The sequence below is a fragment of the Canis aureus genome, chromosome 11, assembly GCF_053574225.1.
Source record: "Canis aureus isolate CA01 chromosome 11, VMU_Caureus_v.1.0, whole genome shotgun sequence".
Lineage (NCBI taxonomy): Eukaryota > Metazoa > Chordata > Mammalia > Carnivora > Canidae > Canis > Canis aureus.
The window spans coordinates 13,643,088-13,670,425 of record NC_135621.1 but is presented as its reverse complement, the minus strand read 5'-3'; the positions used below and the strand labels follow the sequence as shown (position 1 = coordinate 13,670,425).

General features: G+C 40.9%; 2 protein-coding genes across 12 annotated transcripts in view; both read right to left on the bottom strand.

Moving 5' to 3' along the window:
- FRS2 (fibroblast growth factor receptor substrate 2) overlaps positions 1-16,294 on the bottom strand; it is a 110,198-nt gene extending 93,904 nt beyond the window's left edge. For 6 of the 7 annotated variants that reach the window (XM_077913795.1, XM_077913796.1, XM_077913793.1 and 3 more), the window contains exon 1: positions 16,136-16,294. The gene's annotated coding sequence lies outside the window, so the exon portion shown is untranslated. Of the gene's footprint in view, positions 1-15,442; positions 15,624-16,135 lie in introns of those variants that run through there. The other variant, XM_077913797.1, reaches the window with a different exon arrangement.
- A 5,387-nt stretch (positions 16,295-21,681) lies between these two features.
- The window catches only part of YEATS4 (YEATS domain containing 4), a 75,810-nt gene continuing 70,153 nt past the window's right edge, over positions 21,682-27,338 (bottom strand). For all 5 annotated transcript variants that reach the window (XR_013388826.1, XR_013388825.1, XR_013388827.1 and 2 more), the window contains one exon: positions 21,682-22,169. The gene's annotated coding sequence lies outside the window, so the exon portion shown is untranslated. The remainder of the gene's footprint in view (positions 22,170-27,338) is intronic.

The following is a 27,338-nucleotide window of genomic DNA, read 5'->3' as shown; positions in this document are numbered from 1 at the left end:
ACTGTTCATTATGGTTCTAGAGTGTCTGAGGGGCTTGACATACTCAATTAAAGAGTACTGCTGCAAAAAAAAGTGCCGCTAATCAAACTATTGATTATAATCATATCAAAGTCAGGGATTAACAACTACACAAATGAATATTTAAATCCATATCAATGGTTCCAATTCTGAGTCAAGTACCACCTAAGGTAAAACAGTTCTTTAAGCTATTTTCAACATTTAAAAATAGCCTAATAGTCTCATACACTATCTGAAATACAGCTTTCTATGCTAACTAAAATAATCAAATTTCTTTTTGAAGGGCTGGAATTAAAACTCAATGTGGTAACACCAATTATCTCATAGTGATCAGAAGCCCTGGTCATAGTGATAAAAATAGAAAACCCAATGATTTACTATGTAATACATTTACTTTATTTGTGGCAGAATTTTTTTGGATTCTAGCATCTGAAAAGTCATGGAAATGAGAGTATTTTAGGGTGGCTTTAAAAAAAAACTGTTCTAGAAAAGCAAAATGCAAACTAAAAACACCAGACTCTAAATATTGACAATACATTTATCAGGAAAAGGTTTACGTATTCTGGGTGAGCACAGAAAGACATCTATGCATTACAAGAAAATATATTTTTCTTTAAATCCTAATGCCCCAATCGATGCTTCATGAAATAACAAGTAGTGACATGGATAAAGATGACTGGTCAGATCCCAAACTATGAAGGAAATTTAATAGGAGGAAGAGCAAAGTTTATGTCTAAGTTCTTCACGCCATTTTCCCCCATTAAGTCTTTTATTTCACAATTTCCTCAGGAGTTACAAGACTGCAAGATTTTAGCCATATTTCTCACGTATGCACATCCAACATAAATTAAAACAAAGGACTATAAGCCTAGTTTTCACCTGGGAATGCACTCTTCCTTTTTTTTTTTTTTTAAAGATTTTTATTTATTCAACTATGAGAGACAGACAGAGAGAGAGAGAGAGAGAGAGAGAGAGAGGCAGAGACACAGGCAGAGGGAGAAGCAGGCTCCATGCAGGGAGCCCGACGTGGGACTCGATCCCTGGTCTCCAGATCACGCCCTGAGCCGAAAGTAGGCACTAAACCGCTGAGCCACCCAGGCTGCCCCGCCCCCCCGCCTTTTTTATTTTTTACAGAGTTAGGACAAAAGAAATATTAAATGCAAAATGCTCCTAGGACCTGAGATGCGAAAGAACAACAAAAACACTACCTCCAAGCCTGAAGACCATTCATTCAAGAGTACTCACTGAGCTGGCTAAATGAGATGATCTGAAAGGCAGTAGGTATGAGGACATGCAATATTTGAATCTATATAGATGCCACATAGAAATCCCAGACGCTATCATTTATTACCTGTCTGACCTCAGAAATGTTACTCAATTCTCTGAAGCCTCAACTTTCTCATCTCAAAGATGGAAATAAGAGTAATAATTCAGTAGAAACTCTTTTAATAGGCCTCTACTTTACCATAACTTACAGAAATAAAGCTCTCCAATCCCTCCATAAATCACTCCTTGATGCCCACCACAGGCTGACCGCTTGCACCTGGTAGTCTTCTAAGTAGACCACTTTCTTAATACATCCCCACCCTTCTGCTCTCACCAAATGAGCTGGATGCTTAACAAGAGCCAGCTGTTTCTGACAGATGATGAGTGTGAAAGGGGTTGTTTTCTCTGAAAATTATGTTGAAAAGTTCAGAAAGATTCAAAGGCTAATTATTCTTTAAAAAGTTATTATGGAATTAGGCATATGTAAAACAGCCTTAAAAGAATAAGGAAAAAAAGCATAAAACTGTAGAAAGATTTTTTAAAACACACTGAAAATGTCTTAAATTCTCCCTTCTATAGGAAAGGGATGCTGTTATGATATCCAACAGATTAGGGGTATGGGTTATGCTAAAAAGACCATCCAGATTTTTTTTTGAGATTTATTTATTTATTTTAGAGAAAATGAACAAGTGGGGAGGAGGAGAGAGAAAGGGAAGAACCCAAGCAGACTCCACACGGAGCGCAAAGCACAACTTGGGGCTCAATGTCAAGACCCCGAGATCACGACCTGAACCAAAACCAATAGTCAGACATTTAACAAACTATGCCACTCAGGCACCCCCAGACAATCCAGATTTCTTTTTTTTTTTTTCTTTTAAGATTTTATTTATTTATTCATGAGAGAGACAGAGAGAGAGGCAGAGACACAGGCAGAGGGAGAAGCAGGCTCCTTGCAAGGGAGCCCGACCCGGCACTCGATCCCAGGACCCCAGGATCACACCCTGGGCCAAAAAGGCATGCGCCAAACCGCTGAACCACCCAGGCGTCCCCACAATCCAGATTTCTAATCAAAGGACCCATCCACAAAGAAAAATACTGACGCTGTAGAGGGAAAGAAATGGTGAAGGAATGTAGTGTATATCCAAATTACTACTACAAATAATGTATCATTTTTTGGTGATTCCTGCTAGCCAACTTTCTCAATTATCTACTCCCCATCATATATAAGATCTTCATATCTAGATACCCCAAAAATTTATGGGAAAATTGTAAAGACTAAATAAAGTACTTGCACAGTGCCTGGCACTTAGTAACATTCAACTAAAAATTTGTTTTACATTAAGGGTTTTTTACTACCTTGATGGTCTACTGCTCTAAGAATATAATGCTGCTGTCTTCTAAAACATACAGAAAAGTAAAAAGTATACAATTTCCTTATATTCTGTTATTTTTTTTTTTGTATCCCCATACATTATCAGCCATATAACCTCTGTGATGGCAATGAAAGCCCCAAGAGACTGTACAGAGTCTCCAGGATTAGGCTTAACCATAAGGAGAACATCACAGGAAAGTCAGCACAACCCTGCCTTAAAGCTGACAACACGGGAAAAATGAATGATGTGCTGGTACAGCACCAATGGGGGAAGCAGCCACTCTCTGATGAGGGGACAGACGGGAAAGATCCAGGATCCAGACTGACCACAGTAACTAAGAGATGATGGTGGAGACCAGAGAGAAGTAATGCAGAAACTGGCAATCATTTGGCAGGTAACAAACCTGCCAACTAAGGAGGTTACAGTTAAGGTAAAGAGAAGGATCTGGTGATTCAACCTCTTGCTCAAAACTGTTGAACACTAACAGATAATAAAATGCTTTTCTAAATTACTTAAATGCAAAAATCACATTTTTAAAAGCTCATGTCATTCTGACATTACAATCAATTTTCCTCTTCAAGGAAAAAAAAATGTTACATAAAGAAATGCACTCTAAAATTAGAACAATGAAGTACCTTTTTCACCTTATTACGTTGGGGGGGGGGGGCAGGGAAGTAACACTAATACCCAATCTAAGAAGGATACAGTGAAACAGTACGAGCAATACTATCCTCTTGAGAAGCAATTTGACCAAATGTTTCAAGACTAATAAACCTTCATATCCTTTGGCTCAATATCACACATCTGGGAATCTGCCCTAAGGAAATAACTAAAAGTATGAAGAAATCTATATGCTCAAAGGTGTTTTCTGCAACATTTCTTATAAGAGTGAAAATTAAGTATGATGGCAACAGAAAATATTTAATACAACACTAAGTTTAAAAAAAGCAAACAAAATTGAGCATATACTAAAAATATGATATAAAACATCATATGAAAAAGGCTGTAAAAAACTTCAAAATGATGACTATTAGAGTGGTGACTTCAAAATATGCTTTTTCCATTGTCTAACATTTCTGAAATCTTATTTTACTTTTGAATTAAAACAAATTAGGAGCGCCTGGGTGGCTCAGTTGATTAAGTGTCTGCCTTAGGCTCGGGTCTGATCTCAGGGGCCTGGGATGGAGCACTGCGTCAGGCTCCCTGCTTGGCGGGGGTCTACTTCTCCTGTCCCCTCCGTGCTTGCTCTCTCTCTCTCTCAAGTAAATTAGATAAAATCTTTTTTTTAATAGATAAAATCTTTAAAACAAATTTTTTTAAACAAATTATATTTTTAAAGTATGTATCTCAAAAGATTACATACTGTATTATTTCATTCACACAATATTCTCATAATGGCAAAACTAGTTGGGTGGGGTTGTGAATATATAGAGATAACACTAGGGAGTTCTGTGGTGATGCAACGGTTCTTGATTATGGTAGTCATACAAAACTATGCAGAACTATACACATACACAGAGAAATGCAGGTTTTAAAAAATAGTGAGATCTGTCTATGGTGTGTAGTCTAGTTAACAGTAACATACCAATATCAACTTCCTGGTTTTCATTTTGTGTGACAACTATATAACACTTGGGGAAACTGAGCAAAGAATATATAGGACACTTGTTATTTTTGCAACTTCCTATGAGTCTGTCCCTCAAAATAAAATTTTTTTAAAAATACACGTGCTTGCATATGTATTATGCTTTTTTTTTTTTTGAGGTCGTGGGAGATAAAGCAATGTAAAATGAGCCATGAAATATAGAACTTCCAAGACACTACTACATACTGTTCACAAAACCACATATGGGGCAAATAGCAGTCTTTAGATTGAACCATAACTTATTTAGGTCAGCCTTTAATAAAAGGCTTTAATAAAAGACTTCAATTTAAATGAAAATATCAGTCAATTTTCAGAATATGCTTAACTGAATATTTCTGAATCTCAAACCCTATACTTACATATTCCATTAAGCAACAGCCCTCAGAATTCTCTCTTGCCAGAAAAGTTTCAATACATAATAAAGATTTTCTTACATATATTCAACTTAAATATATAAATGGCGAATACAGACAAAGGATATAATAGTTCATGACCTCTAGTTTGTGCTACATGACGGCAACTACATCCATCCTAATTCTCCATTTTAACCTCAATGCCTAGCATGGTTCTTGATACCTACCAGGCTCCCAAGAACTATTTACTGACTCAGTGATTCAGTGAGTGAATTCATGTTCTAGCCAAAATTCAATACCCAAGTCCCTCTAGCTTTAACCAAGAATGGGAGATAGAAGGTTAGAGGTAAGAGATAAAAGGCATGAATCTGGATAGGGCCCAGCTTCCATCAATTCACCAGGTCAAAAGATTCCATTAACCAACACTACTACCTCCCAGTTTATCAATACAAAAAATGACCTTAGGAAAACCTCAAATCATTTCCTCTGATCACCTAAGTCTTAAAGACTTGTGTAATAATGAGAAAAAGAATTGAATTAGTATCAGAAAATCCACCTCATTAATCTTCATCATCTAATGTTCTCAAGGAAACCAAATTGTCTTTGCTATATGTGAATACATCCAATTTTTGATCTGAAAAATCTTAACTAGGGTTATGCAAGCATCAAAAACTCCTCCACACAAGCCCTAAGCTCTCGGTGATTACAAATACATAATTATACATTTTATATAGTATATGTATAGTATATGTAAACATAAAATACATAAATAACACAATTACAGTAGAACTACTACCTTATAAGACAGTTGTCAGACAGCAACTCACGTCTATGTGTCTATGCTATTCATTCAAAAGTCCAAGATACTGACAGTGTAACAATGAACAAGACACAGACCATGCTTAAGAGCCAACTATAGCTAGTAAAAGGAACCTTAAGAAAACCAGAGTTTGGGATCCCTGGGTGGTGCAGCGGTTTAGCGCCTGCCTTTGGCCCAGGGCGCGATCCTGGAGACCCGGGATTGAATCCCACATCAGGCTCCCGGTGCATGGAGCCTGCTTCTCCCTCTGCCTATGCCTCTGCCTCTCTCTCTCTCTGTGTGACTATCATAAATAAATAAAAATTAAAAAAAAAATTAAAAAAAAAAAAGAAAACCAGAGTTTGAATTCCAATGCTTATTACTTATTAGCTATGTCTCTGAGTCTTTGTTTCCAGAACTACAAAATAAAATCATAATATATAAAAATGCTTGACAAACTAGAAAACCCTATACAAATGTAAGGTATATTACTGTACTTAGTTTTTCATCAAGAAAAAAAGAGGGCAGCCCAGGTGGCTCAGTGGTTTAGCACCGCCTTCAGCCCAGGGCCTGATCCTGGAGACCAGAGATCGAGTCCCACATTGGGCTCCCTGCAGGGAGCCTGCTTCTCCCTCTGCCTGTGTCTCTGCCCCCACCCCCTCTCTCTCTGGGTCTCTCATGAATAAAAATCTTTAAAAAAAATAAATAAAAAGAAATCTTGTCATTTGCAACAACATGGATGCAACTAGAAGATGTGCTAAACGAAGTCCATCAGAGAAAGACAATTACCATATGATCTCCCTCATATGTAGAATTTAAGAAACAAAACAGAGGGGGATCCCTGGGTGGCGCAGCGGTTTGGCGCCTGCCTTTGGCCCAGGGTGCGATCCTGGAGACCCGGGATCGAATCCCACGTTGGGCTCCCGGTGCATGGAGCCGGCTTCTCCCTCTGCCTATGTCTCTGCCTCTCTCTCTATCTCTCTCTCTCTATCATAAATAAATAAAAATTAAAAAAAAAAAAGAAACAAAACAGAGGATCATAGGGGAAAAGAGGAAAAAATAAAACAAGACGATATCAAAGAGGGAGACAAACCATAAGAGACTCAGTCACAGGAAAATAACTGAGGGGAGGGTGGTGAAGGGATGGGGTAACTGGTAATGGACATTAAGGAGAGCACATTGATGTAATGTGCACTGGGTATTACACAAGACTGATGAATCACTAACCTTACCTCTGAAACCAGTAATACATTATATGTTAATTAACTGAATTTAATTTTTTTTAAATGAAGGGAAAAAACACTGAAAAATTAACATAGCAAAACAAACATCAGAATCATATCTGCAAAGACTTCAGATATTAGGATTATCAGAGACAAAGTATAAAATAAATATATTTAATACGTTTTTAAGAAATAAAAGATAGCTTAAGAACATGACAAGAAAAAGTTAAGACCACCAAAAAATAATAAGGATAAAGCAGACTTAAAAAGGAACTACATAAAACTCCTAACAATGAAAACAGTAAATAAATTTTTTTAAAATTCAATCAACATGCTACAACATGGATGAACCCTGTGTCTGGCAAATGGAATAAGCCAGACACAGAAGGACAAATATTATATGATCCACTTATATGAGGTACCTAGAATAGTCAAATTCATTAAAAAAGAAAGCAAAATAGTTCTTGCCAGGGGCTAGGTGGAAGGGGCAATAGGAAATTATTGTTTAATGGGCACAGATCTCAGTTTGCAATGATAAAAAAGTTCTGGGGATGGACAGTGGTGACAGTGAATGTACTTAACATCTCTGAACTGAACACTTTAAAATAGTTTCAAGTGGTAAATTCTACTTATGTATATTTTACTATAAAAATGAATGTAACAGGGATCCCTGGGTGGTTCAGCGATATGGCACCTGCCTTTGGCCCAGGGCACAATCCTGGAGTCCCAGGATCGGGTCCCACATTGGGCTCCTGGCATGGAGCCTGCTTCTCCTCTGCCTGTGTCTCTGCCTGCCTCTGTCTCTGTCTCTGTCTCTCATGAATAAATAAAATCATTTAAAAAATGAATATAACAGTTAAAACAAAGTGAAAAAAACTTTTTAATTCAATAACCTAGTTGAACATAGCTGAAGCAAGAATTAGCTAACTGGAAGAAAAGATCTAACTATCCAGAACACAACACAGAAAGATAAAGAAATGGCAACAATGAAAGGCAGGTTAAGAGGCATGGTGGGTAGAGTAAGAAGACCTACCTCAAATACAAGTTCCAGATAAAATACATGGAAGATAAAATTTGAGGAGAAAATGGCCAAAAGTCCCCCAAAACTGTTAAAAGACACCAATTGTCAGATTCCATGGCCTAGTGAATTCCAAGCATGATAAATAAAAAGAAATCAATTTCTAGACATATCAAAATCAAAGTATGGAAATCAGATTCTAAATATTCTAAATATAGTCATCATAAAAGAATGACAATTAGATGGATCACAGATTTTTCAGCAGCAATAAAAGGCAGAAGAGAATGGGATAAAATCTACAATGAGCAAAGAAAAAAATAACAAAGAATGTATACTCAGAAAAGCCCATCTTGGGAATGGGATTTAGATAAAAATATTTTCAAACAGATGAAAAGTTTTCCAACAACAGACCCTCACTGAAGAAACTTGTATAGGATATATTTCAGGCAAAGAAAAAATTATCTTAGATCCCAAACAAGAGGTCCAAGATGCAAATGAAAATGTTGAGCAAAGACACTTGTAAATGTAGAAGCAAATTAAAGCAACAATGTTTAAAACATAATAATATCTAATTTGTTGGGAGTCAGGAAAAACTAAAATAAAGGAAAACTACATAAAACTACATTAACTTCCAAACTGGAAGAGAGAGAGAAATGAAATTTTCTTTAATTCATGAAAATTAAAAGGAAAAGGGAATGATTAACACAAAATTTAGATGGTGGTTTCTTAGGAAGCGTGTCCAGTGTCCAAGAACACAAGTGGTAAGGAGTATAAAGGGACTTCAAAGATACTGGCAATGTTCAATTTTTCAAGCCAGTTAGTGGTAGTTCATTTTATAATTATTTAAATTGTACATTCAGGATACTGTACACTTTTGTAATAAAAATAAAATTTAAAAATCAATGCAGAAGAAAAAAATCAAGACTAGTGATCACTCTCTAAAAAACCTAGAACACTTCACAAACTTTGGTCTTAAAAATCGGAACAATGGGGGCACCTCGGTGGAGTGCTCAGTTAAACCTCTGACTCTTGGTTTTGGTTCAGGCTGTGATCTCAGGGTGGTGAGATCAAGCCTTGAGGGGTTCAACAGAGTGTGCAGTCTGCTTAGTTTCTCTCTCCCTCTCCTGCTCCTCCCCCCAATTCATGCACACTCGCTCTGCTCTCTCTCAAGTAAGTAAATAAATCTTTTTAAAAAATTGAACACGGGGCACCTGGGTGGCTCAGTCAGTGAAGTGTCTGTCTTCAGCTCAGGTCATGATCCCAGGGCGGTGGGCTCAGCGCCATCAGGCTAGCTGCTGAGCAGGGAGCCTGCTTCTCCCTCTGTCGCTCCCCCTGCTTGTGCTCTCTGATGTGCTCTCTCACACACTCTCTCTCTCAAATAAATAAATTCTTTAAAAAAATGGAAACAGTAAAAATACTATTTCATTAAGAAATATGTATCAAGGGCCTAATTTTGCCTATAACTAAGCTGAGCAGTGGTATGAAGGCTTCTAACCTCCCTTCTCCATGTCTTACCAGCCCTTGAGGGTAGCACTTCTTACACAGTAGTCACTAGCCTCAACTGGGGCTATTCACATTTAAATTAATTAAAATCAAATAAAATTTAAAATTTAGTTCCCCTGTATCACTAGACACATTTTATTTAAGTGCTTGGTAGCCATATAAGGGCAACTATATTGAATAGCACAGATACAGAACATTTCCATAATTAAGAAAGTTCAATTAGACACTGCTGCTGTATTTTTATATTTAAATATATTTTATATCAATATAGAAATATATTAATAATTCAATAATCTTAAATATAAATGAACATCTTAAAATTGATTAAATCTCTTTTTAAAGTCGTTTGATTTCTATGAAACTACAGCTCCATGGTAGTATTCAAAACAGTCTGTTTGTTAAAAGCATGTAAAAGTGTTAATAATTGTCCACCATCCTGTGTTCCACCAAAAACCATTAGAACACAGCTTTTTTTTTTAAATGAGCTAAAATTAAACAGTTAAGCACAGTGCCACTAGCCATATCATAGGGATATGAAAATCCATAGGATAAACATACTGCCCCTTCTTCAGGGCACCAATTTTGGTTGACAGTACTTTATAATACTGTTTACATCTACATAAAATAGCAAAACATGAAATTTGTGTGAATTTTTAAAAATAAAACCCTATAGGAGTCGTGAAATTTTCTAGTTGTAGCAGGACACTTTGGACTACCTCTCCAGACTCCTGAGCATACCATTCATTTCTGCCAATAGGAGTAATTTGAAGGAAAAATGTAAGCATTGTTAAAATAAATGAATTCTGTATGAGTCTTTTATTTACCAGAAATAATGGTATACAACGAAACTATAAAACAACAACATCCTTACTTTCTAATGCAGCAAACTTTCAGGTTCCTTTAAAATTAAAAGACAGAGGGCCTAACCTATATCAGCTTAATCTGAAATTTTGCTTTAGGCATTCTAACACATATTCAGTATTTCTATAACACTCCCAATTTTGAAAATTACCTAACCAAAAACACTAAAAGGAAACAAACGTTAAGCCTTAATTTAACAGTCATTTAGGCTAGGTATGCGCCTTAAATTTTCCGCACCCACTCCTCCAAAGCTAAGTGCACGGAGGGGAGTCAAAATGCTTCTCATCTAGTCAACTGAATGCAATTTCAATAGCGCTTATGCTAATAATTGGTTTGTGTCCCCATGAGGACTTCTGTGGCTCCACTTACATAACCCATTATGCAAAGTGCTGAACTATTCTTTCTCTAGAAAGCATTTTTGAATACTGATATTTGTACAAGGTTTACTTGCTATATTAAATTTAAAAAAAAAAAAAAAGCTTTTCTTGCTCTAGCTTCCCTGCAGAAGAGGTGAAAAGGAAAGCCAATTTCTACTACTTCACTATGTCAAAGGCTAGTTATTTATCTTGTTGGCTAATCAACAGAGTAATGACTTACATCAGCACCCCCAGGCAGCCCCCACAGTTCACCAGTTTCCTCCTGGGACTCTGGTTGAGAAATACAGACTTAAATAATTTGAAGCAACTTTGAACTGAAAATAATCTGAACTGCTCCTTAAAAGTCTTAAAGTAAAACCCGACAAGATTAAATTCAGTGGTCGTGAGAATCACAATACAGCCTCTATAGGGCAACAGAAGGGTTAGAATGTACCCCAAACCAGACTATATATGATATATTGAATAAGTAATCTCCCCCAATTCCCTGGTTCTGTTTAAGTCAAGATTTTCAGATCTCACAGAACGGTAATCTTAAAGACAAAACTGGGGGACCAGCAGAGTTGCCAACTTTTATTTTGCCAAGAACATTTAAAAAGAAAATAACAACCAATTGCTACCATCATTATCTCATAAAAGAATATGCTTCCGTCAAAAATGGTAAAAGATAATTTTAGGAAAAAATATTATCTTTTAAATTCAATAGATTTAGCTTTATGAAAAGCTAACCCATTCTCATTTCAGACAAGTGAAAACTCTGTCATGGGCTGACACCTCTCCATAGTCCAGCACTGGGGAACCACAGGTCTAAGCAGCTAACTCCCACTTGGAAAAAGAAAACAACGGGAGGACATGCCCAAACCAAATATTAACCTATTCAATAATGAGGAAATAGAGGCTTGGAGAGGTTTAGGGACTCTCCCAACATTGCAGACCAAGAATTTTGACACAGGTCTCTCTAATTCCAGAGTCAGAATTACTAACCATTATGCTAGGTTTCCTTTAATATTTTTTCAGTGGTATAAAGATCCATCCTAATCCAGTCACCTTCGTGACCAATGACAACCGAGGAATTTCCAAGACAGCTGGCTAGAGGTGTACTTCCCGGGCCATCACTCAGACCGAAGCTAAATGGAACTCCTGACCTTTGCCTCATTAATACCAGGCTCACTGCAACTAAGCCAACCAGCCCAGACAAAGCACACACAAAACCCCCTGCCTCCACGGAGACTGACGCAGGACTCTTAGGACATTCCCAAGTGCCTGTAATATAGTAAAAAACATATTCCTCAAAAACAAAAGGAATGTATTAACTCTCAAGAAGGAAATAAACACTTGCCTGGTAACTCAGTCTAAAAATAATAAACTTGCCCTCAAAAAGTTACAACTCTAAGCCTCATTCTGCAAACTAAAAAATCTTTTACACATTAATACACAGGTTCCCCACACTTAAATATCAAACGGAAAACTACATGAAATTCCTTAAGTCCATAGTACTTAGTTTCCAAATAAAAATATATAGCTTTATATATGTATCATTACACAACGGATGAAAGTATCTTATCATTCCCGCCCTCTAGGATAATCAGAATATTAAAGACAAAACTATCTGTGTTAATCAGAAATACTTATAAAAGAGAGTTGGAAGAAAAATATGCAATTGATTACGGTTTTCCATGAAAGGCACTATTAGCAGCCAGTAGGAATAGGAGGGACAAAAATTATATTTGAATATTCAAAGGCTTTTGTTATTGAAACCAAAATTGAAAGTCATAAATTTAAATAAATAGAATACCTACCAGGGATCTGCTTCCAAATCCTCACATATCACTTGCCAACAAACGCTCAAGAGAAACGACCAAACAGCTCTTAAGTAACTAGAGCCCAATACCCTGGAACAAGTAAGTCTGAAATAGTTCATCCTCCATGAAACCGTAGCATAATATTCTTGCTAGCAATGGCAAGAAAGTTTTATTTCCCCATTAGATTTTCAATGATCAGAGTCTTTGTACTCCATCTGAATCTGCAATGAGAGGGAGCAGAATACAGTAAAGACTATCTTCTCCTTCTGTTTTAAGCAGATGCCATCAAAAATAAAGGTTCATTTTTTCCCCTTTCCTTGTAAAGTCCCTCTCGGCTCTTTCATCTCCTTACCCCGATTCAACTAGTACATCTATTTGTGTTATTCTCTACACCCATGTTTAATACATGCCTCACACTGACCTCTCTCATGAACTACAAACCCACATTTCCAAAAGCCTCTGGGCATTTCCAGGGTTTTGCAACTATATTAAAAAAAAAAACTCAATGTATTCAAAACTGATCTCATTATGCACCTCTTTGCCTATATTTCTAGTAATAGTACCACCATCACCATCATCCACACTTAAAATATAATTTTCATCTTCCAGTTTCTCTAAACCTTCCCCAACAATCCCTCCTCCACCCACCCCATCTCAATGCCACTGCCCTTGCCCAGTATGTATCTTGAAAGCTGGCTTTCTACAACAAATCATTTTGCACACTACACTATGAGACCTAGTAGCTTCTCAGTACCTCCTAAATGTTGAACCCCTAAATACAGCATTTAATATATTCCTTGGGCAGCCCCGGTGGCTCAGCGGTTAAGCGCCGCCTTCAGCCCAAGGCCTGATCCTGGGGACCTGGGATCGAGTCCCACATCAGGCTCCCTGCATGGAGCCTGCTTCTCCCTCTGCCTGTATCTCTGCCTCTCTCTCGCTCTCTCTGTCTCTCTCATGAATAAAATCTTTTTTTTTTTCAAATAAACAGAATCTTAAAATATATATATATATTCCTCAATCCAGCCCCAAAATAAAATTTCAAACCTCAACTCTTATTGCCAAAAATGAACCCTATATTCTAAGCAATCTGTCCATTAACTCTTCTGTGTATACAGTGAACTTTCCCACCTCCATGCCTGCACTTGCATCACTCCCTTTATTTGAAAAGTCTTCATCCACCTACTCCCGACCCCTAAATTCTTGTGTCAGAAAAGTCTCACCCTCTGCAATGTTAAACTCAGGCTACCAGTTTATTGAGAAGTAGCATGATGGAGTGGAAATGCACAGGCTTTGACACCAGGCAGACCTGGATTCAAACTGAGGCTCAGCTACCTAACATACTTAAGCATTGCCCTCATTATTTATTAAGATGCTTTTATGTCGTTGTGAAGCTTAGAAAATGTACGTAGTGTGACCAGCATGAAGCGTGATGCCAAGTGCTCAACAGCTTCAGAGTGCTCTTTTATCTCCACCACTTTCTACTTTTTAGCTGCTTACTCCAGTTAAAAATGAACCCATTTTCTTTTCATAGAACTCCAAACTTTAGGTCATCCCACTCACACAGTATTTACATACTTTTATGTAAATATCTTACATCTCAGGACTTCTAGATTTCAAATTCCTAAAGACCAAATGCTTCATCTTTGTATCCTATAATGCCTAACAGTACTTTTCATAAAACACACAACACCCACCTCTAATTAGAAAAAAAATTTTAATATGCCCAAGCAATACAATTCACCTCTTCATGATTTCTGACACACCTTAGAAAATTATTGCCAAAACATGAATTTTAATGGTTACGGCTGTATATTCATTCCTACGCGGTTGCCTAACAGAGCTTGATGCCTAACATAGCAAAAATTCAGTACTCATTGACTTCAATAATACAATAAAATTTACAATGCAAATATTCAACATCTATCGAATGGACCTGAACCTAATGAAATTTACAGAGCCTAAGGGCACCTGAAATTCCCCAACTGCCTTTTTCTGCTCTTACAATTCTTTAAATATTTCTCCTTCAAAACACCTACCATACTATCAAAAAACCTATCATACTATCCTACTTGCACTATGGATCCATGATCATATCTAACTTGACTCCTTTTGCAGGTTTTCTCAATTCCAATATTCCAACCGTAAGCTCTAAACAATCAAGCATTGCAAATGGCTAAGAATCCACAATGTCTAAATCTAATTTAACTTTTCCCCCCACCAGGGACTGTAAAAATCAACCACCCTTTGACCACAATCAATAAAGGAATAAAAGAAACAAGAATTTCTAAAAAGTCAGCCACCCTTTGCCTGCTGAAAAATCAACAACACTGAAATAACTTTTCTTTTGCACAGGAAGAGAGCTCACTGAACTCACCACTTCAGTCTATTTTTCCCTAATGCAGGATATTACCTCCCCTTTCAGCAGTGGGAGGAGAGAGAATGAGATAAGTACCTAAAAAAACTACAGTATACATCTTAATATAAGCACAAGGTGAGAAGCACAGGAAAAGGGTCACTGGCTTCATAATAAACGGTTTGTGTGCACTTTACATTGCAAAAAATAAAAATAAAAAAAAATGCAATGGTCATCTGCAGCCGGTCACAACCTTCAGTGAATGCATTTGCATTCTCTTGCCATCATCATTGAAAAATCACTATTAAATGCAGAAAAGCCTCGTTGCATACAAACCTCCCCCCTGCCCCCCCACACACACAGTCTAGTAGCTAAGAACTAAGTCCACTAAAAAACACTACCTACCTACTGCATCGTTTTCTCCTCTAGGAAATTCTCAATTTATCCGAGGTAAAGCTCAAAATGCAGCTTACACACACACACACACACACACACACACACACCACCTCTATCCACCTGTGTCAACCTCTGCATTGCAGCACAACTGGAACCTCTAAGGAGCCACTGAGAAAAAAAAAAGAAAGAAAGAAAACAGTCTTTGAAAGTTAAGGAAAATGACAGGTCCAAAAATACGAAGGTATAGGGCAGCCCGGTGGCTCAGCGGGTGAGCACCTGCCTGCGGCCCAGGGCGTGACCCCGGGGACCAGGGATCCAGCCCCACGTCGGGCTCCCTGCGTGGAGCCTGCTGCTCCCACTGCCTGGGTCTCTGCCTGTGTGTGTGTGTGTGTGTCTCATGAATAAATAAATAAAATCTTAAAAAAATAATAAAAAGACATATATGAAGATATACAAACTTCAGGGAAGAGGGGGCACCGTGATTCTCCAACCTCCGGCCGTCAATTCGTGCAATAACCGCAAGCTGAAGCCGTCATCCCACTGTGACTCCGGGGTGGCCACAACAATCAGGAGCGCCGATTAGAGAACAGCTTCCCTTTTTCCCCCCCTTTTTTTTCCTTTTTTCTTTCCTTTTTTTTTTTTTTTAAGTGTGGGAGAAAATAAGGGAAGTTAAGTACTGATATCCCTCCGGCAAGCTGTCTTCCTCAACGCCTTGCAGCGGCCGCCCGAGCAGGCTCTCCGGGGAGCGGGGAGCGGGGAGCGGGGAGCGGGGCAGGCGCGCTGCGGGCCCCGCACACCCGGTGCCCCCGGGGCGCCGTCCCGAGGCGCTCCCCCGGCGCGTGTGGACGAGCAGCGCCGCGGAGGACCCCCGGCTGCCGCCCCCGAGGGCACCAACGTCGGGACCTGCAGCCCGAGGCCGAGCCCAGGGCCGGCGGCGGAGAGCGCGCCCGGGAGGCGGCGCCGAGACCCGGGGCGCCGAGGCCCGGCCCGGCCCCGCTCTCAGGTCCCGGGACCCCGCGCCCCGGCCCCGCCCCGCCCGCCCCCCGCACTCGCCCGGGGCGCCGGCGGCCGACGAGCCCCCTCCCCGGAGCCCGACAGCCCAGCCCCGCCGCGCCCCGCCGCCGTCCCGGGGCGCCCCCCCGGCCACTCACCGCCGGCCCGGGCGCTGGCAGGAGGCGGGAGCGGGTGGGCGGCCGCGGACCCCGGGCTCCAGCCCCTGCTCGGAGCCGACCGAGGCTCGGCAGCTGTGCCTGCAAGGCCTCTCTCCGGCCCGAGCCTGGGAGAAGCACTTCCGGGGAAGCGGGGGAGGGACGAGTCTTGGCACCGGAACTGCTCCCGCGCTGAGCTGCCAGCGCCTCCCGGGCGGGGCGGGGGCGGGGCCTGCGGGGGCGGGGCCTGCGGGCGGGGGCGGGGGCGGGGGCGGGGCCGAGCGCGCTAAGCCCGCCCCCAGGCTGGTCGCTCACCCTTTCCGACGCCGAGGCCCCTCGGAAGCCCCGGGAGGCGCCTGCGCCCCTCACTGCGCTTCGCACTTGGTCCGCTGCAGCCGCCTATTTTCACGCGCCACGAGGCCGAGGATGGGAGCATTTGGGTGGGGGGTCGGGCGTGCACACTTACACAGCCGGCCTCCAGACTCCTTTCCTTCTTTTTTTTTTTTTTAAGATTTTATTTATTTATTCATGAGAGACACGCAGAGGGAGAGACGCAGAGACACAGGCAGAGGGAGAAGCAGGCTCCATGCAGGGAGCCCGACGCGGGACTCGATCCTGAAACCCCGGGGTCACGCCCTGAGCCAAGGGCAGAGGCTCAACCGCTGAGCCACCAGGTGTCCCTCTCCAGTCCTTTCCAAATGATGATAGTTAACTCCCTGCTAGATGCTTACTACGTGTCATGCGCTGCAGGTGCCTAACCCCGTGCATCGTCCCCGAACCCTGGGAGGTGCTGGTTATCATCTGTACCTTGCATTATCTGTACCTTCCTCCTCCGATCAAAGATACCAAACCCAATACCACAAACAGTGGCTCTCGATTTTACCTTGTGTTGTGCGTATTGAATCTTTACATCTACTCCTTTTTTTTTTTTTTTTTTAAGATTTTATTGATTTAGTCATGAGAGACACAGAGAGGCAGAGACAGAGGCAGAGGGAGCAAGCTCCCTGCAGGGAGCCCAATGTGGGACTCGATCCCAGGTCTCCAGGATCACGCCCTGAGCCAAAGGCAGACGCTCAACCACTGAGCCACCCAGGCGTCCCTTTACATCTACTCCTAACAAGAGTTTGAAGCGCTTTGCTTAAGGGCAGAGGGCAGGTTATGTTCCTATATTTCAGCATCACTTGGAATTTGAACAGAAGCCAAGAGCCGGGAGACTCTGGAATCTTCTTGCCTGCATCCTGCTATGGACTTTTCACTTTTTCACCTGGAGCAAGTTGCTTGACTTCTTGAAGCCCGGGTTTCCTCATTTGCGTGTGGGTGTGCATATATATGCATAGGTGTGTAATCACCTCTAGATTGTCGTAAGAATTCAAGATGACAATGATAAACGCTTGAGCGTACCCCGTACCAAGTAGGACTGGATAGAAGTCAACCTACGTCACCATCAGTGGGAACAATTTCTCCTCCTGTGGATCACTCTGGGGGCGGGTGGGCGCAGTTTGGAAAACTGTGGGTTAGCAATAGGCTCTAGAAAAGGTTAAGGAAATAAAGAGTAGAGGGTTTTGCAATAGGAAAAATGAAGGTAGGTAAGCCAGAGAATGTCCTGGGGCCAGCCTGGATACTTGTGACACTTGTGAACTGGGACAGTAGGAGGACCCACAGGGTCAGATGCCAAGCCAGGAAAGAAGGGAAGGGGGGGGTGGGAGAAACTCCTCAGCCACAAAATCCGGAAGGCACATCTGAGGCAGATTCTGTATGAGAGGCCAGATATGGGAAGGAGGGTGGGGGATCCTCTTAGCATGCATACTATCTGCAAAACAAATTTACAAGCATCTCTTAAAACTGTGAGGGAGGAAAAGTTTTTTAAAAATTTTCTACTAAGAAAGGCAAGAAAATGGAAATGGTTCAGAACCTGTTATTATGAATTTAAAATGTAAACAATGCCTTTGCCTTTGGCTTTATTTACAACACTGCCTTGTTTATTTTATTTTTATGATTGCAGAAGTGTTTGTAAATACTTTTCCCTAATACCCAAATTTAAGCAGACTTTTCGTGCCTCACAGTGTGAAGGAGTGAAAAACCGAGCCTGGATTGGCAGGACTCACTAACTTCACTTTCCACTGAGAAGCTTAGAGCGATAGGGAGAGGAATCCCGACCTTGTCAGGCTCCCGCAGGACTCACATATGTTGGAGGTCTGTCAACCAACCCAGTTGTCTGACTAGTAAACGGTGTAGTCAGGATTTGAATCCTCAGATGCTTTGCATCACTATGCCAGTGGTTTTCAAACTGGTAAGTGCATCAGAATTACCCAGAGTCTTGTTAAAGCACAGATGGCTGGGCCCTACCCCCTGAATTTCGCTTCACCATGCTAGTGCTTCTCTGGGGTGTACTCCCTACCCTGGCAACACCAACATCACGCTGGAAACTTGTTACCAACGCAAATTATTAGGCCCCACTCCAGACCTTGTGAATCAGAAACTCCAGGGTGCGGCCCAGCAATCTGTGTTTTAACAGGCCTTGCAGGTGACTCTGATACCTTCTCCAGTTTTAGAAGCACTGCACTCTACTATCTTGTCTTCCACAGAACTGTTTCTTCTAATTATCCCAACAGGAATAACTCTCCTGAAGCAGAAGTTCTCCCATTGAATTCAACGACCTGTTGAAGCATTTTTATTCGTGTTTTGCTCTCGGTGGAAGATGAGGCTAGAGAAAGAAATGAGTATTCATGGAGGATTCTTTTTTGATTACTTAAAATCTGTACTGAAATCTAACCAGATAATACTGGGTTAGGGGTGGAACTAATCTTATTCTGGAACTACTCTGTGGCAGGGCTTTACATGCATTTTCTAAATTAATCTTCACTACACTAGTATGAGGTTTTATGGTCTTAATTTTACAGAAGAGAAAAACTGAGACCTAGGTGAAATAATTGACTTAAGGCCACATTCTTATTAAGGGGCAGAAATCTGGATTGTTCAAACAAAGATTTCTCTAATTCCAAAACTCATGCTCTCTCCACTTTGTGGCAGGAGCTTGGAGAACCAAATTCCAGTGTGGGCTCCACCACCCAAACTATGCAACATTGAGTAAGCGACTTAATCTCTATTTCAATTTCTCCCTCTATAAATAATGTTATCATAAATCTTCCCCTCCCACACTGGAATGTTAGAACAAATGAGGAAATAAAAGTATAAGCACTTTGAGCTTTTTGAAGAAAAACAGTAAAAAGGCAAGTTATTACAGTATCGTATATTTAACCAGTGTTGCTCTGTGAGCCCAAGCATCGAATCTTTCCTGGTTATCTGATTCATACATAAGAGGTTCAAAGGCCTATACTTGATGCCAGAGAAAAAGTTGTTTGACTTCATTCGTCAGTGTCTCCTGAAGTTAAAGATGACAGGATTTTATGTGTCTCTTTTAAAAATTACAGGGCATCTCTCACCAGGTTCATAGGCTCTAGGTTGTTGCCAAATTGCTGCCCCCCCCCCATTCCTAGAGATCTTTCCTCCAAACCCTTTTCTTCTCCCTATTACAGACACCCCTCCACCCTTCTGCCTCCACCCACTAGGCAAAGATTTTAAATTCCTCTTTATTATGTAGAAGGATTTAGCTCTCAATCCTCCTCTCAGGCCAGACTCCAGGCCCATCTTTGTTGACAGAATCACCAGGTTGCACAAATCCAGGGGGTACCATTCATAAAGAATACAATCTGAATGGTGCTCAAGGGGGTGCCAATTGCACAAGCCACAATAGGACTGGTCCCCCTGGAACTGTGCAAGGCTGGGCCCTGTCCATGCATAGCTCCCACCCCGAAAATCCATTAAGGTGTTTTGTGAAACAAAAGAGCCATCTACTTGGGTGTCCACTGTTTGCCAAGCTTTCAAATAATAGGCTTCTTTGTTTTTTGTCTGCTTCAACCTAGGCCCATCAAATACTTAAGTCCTCAGGCTAAGTCCTGGGTTCCACACTCTGCTACAGCGTTTTTCACTCTCTTCTGTGACGTTGTTGCCTATCTCCCCACTAGACTTGTGACTTTTGTAAAGACTTTGTCATATTTTGTCTTCCCCACCTTTTATTCATGCCTCAGCACAAATGGACCTGTCGGTATGATATATTATGTAACAGCACAGTGTACTTTTATGTATGTGCTAGTATAATAGGCAGATATTTGATAAATGGTCCTCAAATGTGTTACTTGACCCACAGACCTTTGTACTAGAAATAAATTGTGAAGTAAAAATTAAAAAGAAAGAAATTGAGTCAAAAATTTTAAATTGAGGGGCACCTGGGTGGCTCAGTCGGTTAAGCATCTGCCTTCAGCTCAAGTCACGATCTCGAGATCCTGGAATTGAGTCCCACATCAGAGCCTGCTTCTCCTTCTCCCTCTGCTGCTCCCCCTGCTTCTGTGCTCTCTCTCTATCAAATAAAAATAAAATCTTTAAGAAAATTATTTTAATTGAGAAATATCACGTAAAGTAAAAAATCCCAATTTCTAGTGTCTCTTGAAAATTTCGACACTCTGGCAGACTGGATGTGCATCTCACAAGGAGTCAGTGTCTTTAGCTCAGATGCAGCTCCTTATTCAGGTGGTGCAATAAGTCAGCCTCACTCACGTGTGAAATCTTCATGGTGGGCACTGAATTTGGAGCCACTGACTGGTGTGTGGGATGGTATGGAGGTTTTGAAGGAACAGGTATAGAAGATTGTAGATTTTACATGTGCTCATTAACTATTAATTGCGATGTATTTGGGGGCACTTTTAAATTGTTTTTCAGGGTACACAGTTGTGGGATACCATGTTGTACCATTTTTAAACAAACTAGACAAATGGAGACATCAAATTATAAATATTGCCACCAACATTTTAAAGGCATGGTAGCCGATGTTAATTGTCAACAGCCTTGGAAGTTGAAAAGACAAATAATAGCAAGTACTTGAATAAAGTGAATGATAACTAATTTAATGGAGTATGAACATTTTTTTTAAATCTTTTTTTTTTATTTATGATAATCATACAGAGAGAGAGAGAGAGAGAGAGAGAGGCAGAGACATAGGCAGAGGGAGAGGGAGAAGCAGGCTCCATGCACCGGGAGCCCGACGTGGGATTCGATCCCGGGTCTCCAGGATCGCGCCCTGGGCCAAAGGCAGGCACTAAACCGCTGCGCCACCCAGGGATCCCGAGTATGAACATTTTTTTTTCCACCAGCCACCCCCCTGGCTAGAGAGACACAAACACAGCTAGTTCTAGTAAATAATGGAGCCAGGATCAGAACACAGGCAATCTTTCTCCACAGACATAGTCTTAACCACTAAATTAATATTCATTGAGCCTTTCCCATGTGCTAGAGCCATGACTGTCCCCCCCCAACTGAGATTACCAGATTTATGGAAGAGTGCATGGTATCTCTTCCAGGTTTTTAATAGGTGCTGTGATAAACCTACACAGAACCTTCTCATCTCTTTCTTGCTTCCACCCCAAGTCATGTTGATATGTTTATAATCTTCTATTTTAAAGTGTGTAAATCTAAGACTTCCTTTAATTTCCATGTAATTCTTACAAGTTTGTTTTTATTGCAAGTTATCATGAACAGCCTTACGCATGTAGCAAAAAAAGGTATCTTTTTAAAAACAATGGCAGCAATTTGAAGGAATACAATATTGACACCAGAAACCAATATTTGTAGTTAAATTGTGCTCGCATGGAGAAATGGGAGAGAGCAAGGTTGAATTCGAGCAAAAATATCACATTGACAGAAATGCACTAAAGGTTCAAAAATGAAAGAAAAAAGTACAAAAATGGAGGCTCTAAAAGGGAATGGCCATCAATTTTTAGCATATTTCACATTTAATTTTTAATTAAACATTGAGGAAAAAAATACTGGAGCCGACACCTCCCTTTAAAAGGTTTTGAGAATTAAGCTGCTGTTGTTGTCCAGGTTGGGCTGTTCAGTATGTCCAGACGTTAAGAGGTTGCATTCCACCTTCATTGTTTCTTATGCAGTGGTGGCCCAGCTTACTCTGCCTCAATTTTTCTTTCTGCAAAATATGCACAAGAAGTGCATCTGGTACCATAGAGATGTTGTGAGACACAGCTAATAAATGATTATAAAGCACTGTTCTTTGAAGTATAAAGCACTGCATAATTACTAAATACTATAATAATCATCCTCATAATAATAGTAATTTTCAACCAACACATCAACCAGACCCAGATGCTTATTCACCTCCCAATTAGGCAAAAGTGTATATGCCACCTATGAAATGAAGTAAAAATCTTGAACTGCAGACAAGCACCACCCCCATCCTCTTCCCTTTGCAGAATGTGAAGCCAGTGGGCCAGAGGCTGCCTGTCTCGGTTGCATCACCTGCTAGCTGTCCTGTCTAGCTTGCACGAGAGAATGGGATCTCTCCAGCCTCTAGTCCTTCCACCGCAAAGCGACAGTGACAGTAACGCGCGCCTCATGGGACCGTTGGGAGAGATCCACCAGTGGGTGAGTACACGGAGAGCTGTGCACCGCAGGGTATGAGACCTCACCGACTGGCGGGGGTGCCAGTGACAACAGCAATATCTGCAAAGGACTGACACGGGGTAGCTGTCTAACCATGTCGTCGAATGAGAAAGAAAAACCAACACACTTAGTTTGGAGGATGATCTGAGCTGCCCTCCAGATTATGTGAACATTTATCAAATATAAGCATTTGATATTAAAATTTGAGAGCAAAATAAAGATAGGAGGATGTGGTATATGTGTATATATATATGTACGTATATATGCCTATATGGGGTGGAATATCACACAGCTATAAAAAAGAATGAGAATGGCTCATTTATAACAACATGGATGGAACTCGAAGGTATTATGCTGAGATAAGTCAGACTAAATAGCATCGTATGGTTACAGATGGTCGCTACATTTGTGGTGAGCATAGCCTAATGTATAGACTTATCAAATCATTATTTTGTACGCCTCAGACTTAATGTAACATTGTATGTCAACTACACTCAAATTTAAAAATTAAAAAAAAAAGAAAGAGAGAGAGGCACTTGGGTGGTTCAATCAATTAAACGTCTGCCTTCGGCTTAGATCATGATCCCAGAGTCCAAATAAATGGGATAATGGGCTCCCAGATCAGCGGGGAGTCTTCTTCTCCCTCTCTCTCTGTTGCTCCCCCCTCTCATGCTCTCTCTCTCTCAAATAAATAAAAATAAAATAATTAAAAAAAGAAGAAAAGGTGAGGCATTTTACTTTCCCAGTATGTTTGTTTACTTTAATAATTGTACATGAAATCAATGACTACATTTTGGATAGAGAAGATGAGGGGAAAAAATAGAGTAAGATGGAAAAACACAATGCTCCCCATTCTGCAGCCTCTCTGCAGGTGGAACCACTGTGAATGATTTGGTGTTCCCCTTTCCAGACCTTTTTCTGTGCATTTACATTCATGTAAACAAAACAGAATTACCCAACAGGCAGATCAAGTATGCTCTTAAAAGGCACCAACAAACCAGGACTCCCAAACTTTCTGATAAAGAACTTGACATTTTTACAAATGCATAGATTTTTTAAAAATCAGAATTTGTTGGGACTTCCTTATACTTATTTAATTTTAGCATGGCTTTAATCTTAAAGTAAATAACAGGGATATTATTTCATATGCACCATAAGCTCTTTAGTGCCTAGGACCTTTCTTAAGATCTTAATCCCAGCTTTCTTTATAAAGGATATAAACACCTATACTTTACAGCACATAAATATAATCATATTGTTTTGTGACTTACTTTATCTGTGTGAGTGATTTTAAACATTGTGCTATTTACTTACTGGCAACCCAAATAAGAAGGAACTTTTCCCATATCTGTCATCTTACTCTACCACGAACGATCCCCGTATAAGGGCCTTATTAGAACAATTTGAGTTGCAAAAGCTTTCTTTCTTGGTAAAGCAAATTTCATTTTCCATCACATTTTCAGGCCAAGGTAATACAATCCTTTTTTAATCTCCTCCGAGTGTATGACGGAGAGAAATCCTGCCGACCAGGAGCTTTCTAAATGGTGACTGTGGAGAGACGCCAAGGAAATCAAATCAAACAGTGCCAAACACAGAATCTTCAAGTTCTCTCCAAACCAACAGAAACTCGTTTAGAAGCTGGATTTTACCGAGGCAGGAAGCATTTCACCCACAAAGGTAGAGCACACGTGGAGACGGTATCTGGGACTTGGGGAGGTGGTGGTAAAGAAAGAAGAAAAGTAAAAACAACACTTGTACTTCAGAAGACAGTCAGAAGAGAACACTCCCCGAAGAGAAGATTAATGACCTTTTGTGAAGGAAGAAAGAATGCCTAAGCCGCAGTTTCTAACTATGAGTATTTAGAGTGTTTCCCTTCCAGTAAATTAACTGCTGAAATTTTATGACTCCTTCAATAAGCTCAATGCACTTAGAAGATACAAACCCATATGTAAAGAAAGAGATCAGACAAGGAGGGATAGAGACCTAGGATATCCTTGAAATAACCTCTGCTCGGAACTACTGCAAGTGTCGATGACACACGTACTGCGAACAAGAGGCAGGGGGCCTGGGGATACTAAGAACTCTAGTCACAGCATCTGCCCTCTAAGAATCAAAATGCCAGTTGGAGAGAGAAGCTGCACAGAAGAGGAACCACAATCGTGCAAAACATGCGGTGGTAAACGCTAAATGAGGGATCGAGCCTCTTCTCTTTGGAGACCCTTTCCTTCGTTCGTGGTCTTAGGACCAAGTAGGAGGTGGAGCCTGAGTAGCGTCTTCAAGGATTTGTAGAAATTACAGGGAAAAGAGAGAAATAAAAAGGATCCCAGCTTTCAAAAAGGCATAAGAGTAGAAAAGCACAGAGCACATTCAGAAGACCTTGAGTAGATCCTTTTAACTGGAACAAAGAGTTTGGGTAAGCAGGTTGGGCCTGCAGTCTGAAGGGTGCTGACAACTAAATTAAGATATGTGGGCATTATCTTTTCAGGCAGTAAAGAATCAAAGCTGGTTTCCCTCCCATGAAGCAACATAATTAAAGCACACTTAAAAAAAGAAAACAACAACTTTTTTTTTTTTTCACGAGAGACATTTGCAAAACACAGAAAAGCATAATAAAATCAAAGCCACCTGGAAACCTGCCAGAAATATGTTACACTTTTGATGGGATCATATGCGGCATTTTTTTCTCCTGGCCACATATTTGTGTGTATGTTTGTGTGTGTGCGCATGTGTGCGTGTTTGTGTATAAATTGGGATTATTCTTTCTTTTTTTTATTTTTTTATTTTTTTATTTATGATAGTCACAGAGAGAGAGAGAGAGGCAGAGACACAGGCAGAGGGAGAAGCAGGCTCCATGCACCGGGAGCCTGATGTGGGATTCGATCCCGGGTCTCCAGGATCACGCCCTGGGCCAAAGGCAGGTGCCAAACCACTGCGCCACCCAGGGATCCCGGGATTATTCTTTCTTAACTCAACATGATTTTGTAAGTATTTTCTTCTTAAAAATCGCAGCTGCACTGTGTTTCATCATATAAATGTATATTATTGTACTTACTCCATTTGCCATTTTTATCTGGGCACAAAAAACTAAAATTCATCCCAGGTTCACCTAAGCAGTATGAAGATTGGAGTAAAGGATAAGCTGAGAGAGTGGGAGGAACAGTTAAGGAGCGTTGGTAGAGGACAGCTTATATAAATTAAGGCATAGCCACACTCTGGAATAGTCTATTATGTCACAGTACAACTATTGCTTCAAAGAAGGATGTTGCTGCTTGTGTACTACTGTGGAGGGGTCTCCCAGATATATTTTCTCTTCTGCCCGGTCCCCTGAATTTGGAGGGTCCAAGAACTCTGTACTCTCTTCTCCCTATCCACATTATTTCCTCCCTTGGCCATCTCATCTGGTCCCAGGGATTTACAGATCGTCTCCGTGCTAACCGCCTGATGGCCTGTGGACAGAAAGGGTAGTCTATATTCAGGGGTGGATATAAGCTTTCCCAAAAGGAATTCGAAATTGTAAATAAAAAAATGCCTGTTCCACTCCAAGGCTATCCAGTAGGACACATGACAAATACAAAGTGCCAGCATCTTGCTCTGGGAGGGGTCCTTGGAAGGAAGTGGGGGGCCGTGAAGCCAGGCGTACGGTACAGCAAGCAAGGCCTGGAGACAGGAGCCGAATGGCATGATGAAGGAATCAGTGAGGGGACAGCCCTGTTTCGGAGTCAGGGGATGGGGTGGCTGGAAAAAAAAAATTGATGGTCACCCATCAATTTGTTCTCTGACCTCTCTTCATTCGGACGTCTGTAGAACAGTGACCTCAAACTACCATTTGCCTCTGCTTCCTGAATCATGGTCCATGACTCACTGTGAAAGGGGGGAAAAGAGAGTTTCTGCAGGCTAATTATTAACAAAATAATGCTCCCGAGACAGCAAGCGAACGCACAGGATTCTTGATTTCCAGTATCATCTCCACATCAAAGTCTCTCTCACTGTTGCTGTTGTGAGCCCTGCTTTCCAGCAAGCAACACGCCCCTCCGCTAAAATTGGCAAGGAACTCTTTCTTTCCACGTTGAAAAGGCCTGGCTACTTTGATATGACTGTAGTTTGCCCCTCATTATACGTGAGTACAAACATGTAAAAATATTTATCCATCTCCCCAATCTATAGAAAACCATTTTGGGGCCCTGAAAACAGTCTCTTTACAGATGGAGAGAATGTGAGGGCAATGCCCTCAGTGTGCTGGCTGAAAACTGCAATGTCTGCCCAGCACTGTGCTTCCTCTCATAACAGGGGATGCTCTGCTCAATGAGCCCTTGTATGTCAAAATTCAAAAAGTTCTTGTTTGCTCCAGTTGAACAAAGCTCTCACAGACAGTGGGATCTGCAGGGTAGCCACCAAGTGTGTGGAACCAATGTTCCCTCCACCACACTGCCGAATAGTTTATCGTAATGGCAGTTCTCACCTTCATGTATAGGGCCCGGTGTTCGCGGTGCCCTCCTGCACAGAGCTCCCACTGACTTCAAAGGAAATGACATAGAACAGAACCCCATGGTGTAAGGAGAAACAAGCAGCATCTGATCAGAATCAGGCCATATTTTTTTTTTCATTCTCTCTGTATAAATGGCTAAATTTATATACAGAATATTTAAAGGCCACCTTTCACTTCAGCAGTTTATGAATTGTCAGATATACACACACT